At 40.6% G+C, this 5854-nt stretch overlaps 1 pseudogene; it reads left to right on the top strand.

Annotated features, from left to right (window-relative positions):
• Positions 1-1418: 1418 nt before the first annotated feature.
• LOC111174047 (kelch-like protein 8 pseudogene) lies at positions 1419-5589 on the top strand (annotated as a pseudogene).
• The last annotated feature ends 265 nt before the right edge of the window (positions 5590-5854 follow it).

Genomic DNA, 5854 nt, shown 5'->3' with positions numbered 1-5854 from the left:
AGAGAGGTCATGTGGAAAAAAACCAGGACACCCCATCCAACAGCGAGCACAAAGACCCCAAACATGGGAATGTGACTGTCCTAGGCATTGCAGCACCAGCTGAAATCCCAGCTGAATGCAATTACATGAGTTAACCAGATGACACCACATAGTACAGAACTGTCCAAAACCCACGTAACCATAAAAAAAAATAATTGTTGTTTTAAGTCAATAAGTTTTGCGGTAGTTTGTTACACAGCAATAGATATCTGATACAGGGCTTACCCACACATCTGGAGAGAAAATATACAGTTTTTTTGTTTGTTTTTATTTCTTTTTGGCTCTGTTGGGTTTTCGTTGCTGCACACAGGCTTTCTTTAGTTGCAGCAAGCGGGGCCTACTCTTCATTGCGGTGCACGGGCTTCTCATTGTGGTGGCTTCTCTTGTTGTGGAGCATGGGCTCTAGGCTCCTATCGAGTAACAGGCATAATGAATCAGAAGGGTCCAAGGTAGTACGGCAAAGAGAAGCTAACCCTGGAAAAAGGAGCTTGAAGAGATCAGGTGAGGTACCCAGATAGTTCAAAGAGAATACATCAGGGACCCAGGCAAGGCCTGCTAGGCAGATTGGCTCCCATGTTAGGCATTATTTAGGGAAACAACAGCTAAATGCTCCTTTAAGTGTCCAGGATGTTGAAGGCCAAGATATCCAAGGTCTGACCTAGAGAGGAAGGACAAACCCAGGACTCTGGGTGGCATTCATAGAAATCCTTGCTGCAGCATATCACAGAAGGAATGACCCAGCCCAGTGACAATATACAAGAAAGCAAACCAAATGAGTTACATACTGGAACTCATGGGGAAACCCTTGATGAAGGAAACACAAGAAAACAAGGTGAGAACCAAGGAAGCTGATCAGTTGTAATGCCGTAATGGAAAGATTAGAGCAACAAGCAGTTGAAGAGATGAAGTGAGGGTCAGGAATATGGGTGCAGCCAAGATAGGTTCTACTAGAAGAGATCTCTCATGAGGTTTCAGTCATGCTGTTGGCCAGGGCTGCAGTCTAATCTGAAGACTCAACTGAGGGAGAATTCTATTCCAAGCTCACTCCCATGGTTGTTGGCAGAATTTAGTATCTGGACAGCTGTTCAATCGAGGGCCTCAGTTCCTTGCTGCCTGTTAGCTGGAGACCTCCTGCATGCAGTTCCTTGACACATGGGCCTCTTCAAAGGGCAGCACAACCTGGCAATTGGCTTCCCTCAGAGCAAGGGAGCAAGAGAGAAAAAGAGAGCCCTTAAAACAGAACCCACAGTCTTTTTCCAAACTAACCTCAGAAACAACATCTTATTACTTTTGCTGTAGTCTGTTAGAAGTGACTCACTAGGCCCAACCTACTGTCAAGGGGAGAACACAGGACATGAATACTAGAAGAAGGGGTACAATGGAGGCCCCATCTTAGAGGCTGTGTATCATATTACTCAGATCTAAAAACTCTATCCCTATATTTAATTGTCACAAATATCAAATTTCTGGCAGTGGTGATCTGACTGGCCCAGTTGGGGTTAGAATTTCTCCTTTGGGTCTGTTAGCCTTGGCCAGATGGGGCAAGATCATGTAATACATTTTATTATTTTTAGACACTTCTAGAGAATAGGAAATTGTTGTAGGCTTGTTAGTCACATGAAAATTTGTTACAAAGAGATACACTATCAAGCTATTATTACAACTATATATAAACCTAAAAAGATTACTTGAGATTTAGTATTGGGAAATCAAGCTAAGGAATGTTTTCACTCAGTCTCATTGATGATTGCCTTATTCTCTAGAGCTAAAGGGAGAGAGTGAGCCATCATTTTATCACCTGCAGAGACAATTTAATGGGATAATTTAGACACATCTTGTCTAAGTCAAATTAGAAGACTCTCAGAATTATGAAGGAAGTAGTGGGGGAGAGAATAAAGAAAACAGATATAGCAGAAATAAGACCAACAAAAGGAGAGATTTTTAAAGAAAAATTCACTTGATGTCCTTGAAAGTCAAGGCGTCTCAAAGGTAAATAGAAAATCATCTTTGCTGACACTGACATAATATTTACATAAAGGCAAATAACTTAAGGTAGGCTCTGAGTATCACTGCTTTGCTTCGATTGTCTTATTTTTAAAGTTATTCTGTAGGGAGTTCTGCTCTCAGTAATGGTGGAGTTTCTTGCAGACCAAGACTACAGCAAAAAACAACTGGAAAATATGAACAAAATTTAAAATTAAAAAAATCTATTTGTAGATATCAGAGAGGTACCAAGGCAGCAAGGACTTGAGGGGCTAAAATCTCAGACAGAAAAGGAGTTCTAAGAGATAAGCCTGACATTCAGTGCTTCTTTTCCCCTTAAGGCATCACTGATTCAAAAGTAGTAACGAAAGTTTGAGAAGCTGAGCAAAAAGCAGTAGCTAAATGGCTGAAAAACTAAACTGGTCTTCCTGTAGTCTTACAGAACTTGTGGGGGGAAAAAAACCTGGAGGTTCAGGACCTAAGAAGATAGAGGAAACCTGGCAATCACTCCTTACTTTTAGTTGAAACCCTCAAAGGCCTACACCTAAGGAGAGACCAGCTCCTATAAATACTAAAGCTCACCTTCTCATTACAAAATCCCTGGCTTGATTAAGAGAGTCTAAGCTTACCCTAACTGACTGTCAGAAGCAAAAACAAACCCTTGCAAGAAGAAGACTACACCATTCAGGGCTTCAAATTATCTCTTTAATTTTTCATAAACCATTTTCAGTATTAAACAAAAAATTACTAGTATTCCAGACAAGATCAAATGACAAAAACTGAAGAGATATCAGAGAAGAGAAACAGATCCACAGAAGAGCCAGATACTGGAATTATCAGACTTGAACTTTAAAATGACCATAATGAATAGGTTTGAGAAATTAAATGACAAGATGGAGAAATTCCATAGAGGAAACTGTATGAAATGGAAATTCTAGAACTGAAAAAAAATCACATTTAAGAACTCAACAGTGCTTAACTAAAGCACACTGCACACAAATAAAAAGATAATTAGTGAACTAGAAGACAGGTCAGAAAAATCATCTAGACTGAAGCTCACAGAGATAAAAAAGAAAAAGAACGGGAATTCCCTGGTGGCCCAGCGGTTAGGACTCCTTGCTTCCACTGCAGGGTGCCTGGCTTCAATACCTGGTTGGGGAACTAAGATCCTGCAAGCTGCGCAAAGGAACAACAGTAAGGCTAACAGTTGGCTTCTCAACAAAGTGAGGAAAGCCAAAGATAATGGAATGACACATTCAAAGTGTTGCAAGATAATAACTGCCAAGCTAGAATTCTATACTCAATAAAAAAGTGTCCTTCAAAAATAAAGACAAGAAAAAGAGAAGAAGACAAATTAAATACATTTTCAGACAAACAAAAACTGAGAGAACTTGCCACTGGCAGACCTGAATTAAAGAAATACTAAAGGGAATTCTTCAAATAAAAGGAAACTAATCCTAAGTGGAAGCACAGATAAGCAAGAAGAAATTTAGCAATAAAAAGGGTAAATAAGAAGGTAAATCCTGAAGAATATTGAGCTGACATTTAAGGATATATGAGAACAGGTAAAAATAAAGAATTTATGGAATGAAAAGCTATGATCTTCCAGGAAAACAATTTGCAGATGAATTAAAGGAGAGAATGTTTACTGTCCAGATCTGAATTGTGGCTGGAAAATTAAGCAGAAGGACTATCTCAAAGCAAAGACCTTAAATACAAACAGAAATCATGATGGAAAATACAAGACTTAGAGGATAGATCCAGGAGACCTAATACGCAAATACTGGCAGTTCCAGAAGAGAAAAGAGAACAACAGATGGCAAAACTTTAAAAAATACTATAGATTGCAAATATTTTGTATACAAAAATATACAAAGGCTCAAAAGATTGCGCGTCCGTCGGGTGCTCGCGTGGGGCTGGTACGGCACTGCTCAGGGCTGCAAGAACCTGGTAGCGCGGCTGCTAAGTAGGTTTTGAAAAATGTCTGAAGTTTAGTGAACTGCATCTACATTCTGCCTTTTCCCCATCCTTTACAAAAGATTAATGGGATGTTTGAGAAGAGAGCTGTATTAAAAGAAGAGTGTTACAAATGGCTTCAGAACCTATGAATGCAAAACAAGCTAGGAATCGCTTCACAAAGGGGAAAAGGCAACAGCACCAGCAAATAAAGAACAGATCTTCACTTGGTGATGGTGATGGAGAAGACTCCTTTATCTCTGATGCCAATGAAGCTTGGAAAGATTTTCATGGTTCTCTTCTTCAGTTTTATGAAAATGGAGAACTCTGTGATATCACATTGAAGGTTGAACTGGTGGCTAGAGCTTGCTGTGAATACATGAAGTTACATTTTCATCCCTCCAGTTGTCTGGCAGTAAGAGCCTTTGCAGAAAGTCACAATCGTATAGACTTAATGGACATGGCAGATCAGTATGCCTGTGAGCATTTTCCTGAAGTGGTGGAGTGTGAAGACTTTGTTCGTTTGCTGCTGTTGCCAGTTGATTTTCTTATGGGTGCTGTGGCAAAAGAACAGATTGTCAAACAGAACGTAAAATGTAGAGATTTATTGGATGAAGCAAGAAATTACCACCTTCACTTGAGTAGCACGGCAGTACCTGACTTTGAATACTCCTCCCGGACTACCCCAAGGAAACATACTGCTGGTGTGCTATTTTGTGTAGGTGGTCGAGGTGGATCAAGTGACCCCTTTTGCTGTATCGAATGCTATTCTATCAACAAAAACAGCTGGTTCTTTGGACCAGAAACGAACAGTCGAAGGCTACGTGTGGGTGTAATCTCGGTGGAAGGTAAAGTGTATGCAGTGGGTGGACATGATGGAAATGAACATTTAGGTAGTATGGAGATGTTTGATTGTCTCACTATTAAATGGATGATGAAGGCATCAGTGAACACAAAGAGGCGAGGAATTGCCTTGGCCTCCTTGGGGGGCCCAATTTATGCAATTGGAAGGTTAGATGACAACACTTGCGTCAACAATGTTGAGAGATATGACATAGAATCTGATCAGTGGAGTACAGTGGCACCAGTGAATACTCCCCGTGGAGGAGTTGGCTCTGTGGCTCTTGTGAACCATGTTTATGCAGTAGGTGGCAAGGATGGAGTAGCTTCTCTATCTAGTGTGGAGAGGTGTGATCCACATCTCGATAAATGGATAGAAGTTAAAGAAATGGGTCAGCGAAGAGCAGGCAATGGAGTTAGTGAGCTCCATGGTTGCTTACATGTTGTTGGTGGTTTTGATGATAATTCTCCTCTGAGTTCAGTTGAGCGGTATGATCCTCGAAGCAACAAGTGGGATTATGTAGCAGCCCTTACCACTCCTGGGGGTGGAGTGGGGATCGCAACAGTGATGGGCAAAATCTTTGCAGTTGGTGGTCATAATGGCAATGCATACTTAAATACAGTAGATGCATTTGATCCAGTGCTGAATAGGTGGGAGCTTGTTGGATCTGTGTCTCACTGCAGAGCTGGAGCGGGTGTAGCTGTGTGTGCCTAACTAGGCAAATTTGAGATGTAGGTCGTGGATCCAATAATGTGGCTGACTGTATGTGACTTGAGTTCTAGCCACCAACAACTCAATCATATCTGATAGGCAAGAAAGACTACCAGGATTTTGTAATGGCCACCTTTGAACAGTTTTAACTACTACTAGAGTCTGATTTAAACGTAAACTGTTGTATTGTGACTACATGCAACTTTTGAAATTGTAGCTGAAACTACTAGTAATAAAGTTGATACTTCCCACTTTAACAAATAATGAAGTAGGGAAGGAAGACACTCTAACCTGAAACCATACATCCTCCAAAGAAAATGTGTT

The sequence above is a fragment of the Delphinapterus leucas genome, chromosome 11, assembly GCF_059928025.1.
Source record: "Delphinapterus leucas isolate spDelLeu-1000000601 "Yukka" chromosome 11, BTC_Dleu_Yukka2, whole genome shotgun sequence".
NCBI lineage: Eukaryota > Metazoa > Chordata > Mammalia > Artiodactyla > Monodontidae > Delphinapterus > Delphinapterus leucas.
This window is presented reverse-complemented; position numbering and strand designations above follow the sequence as displayed.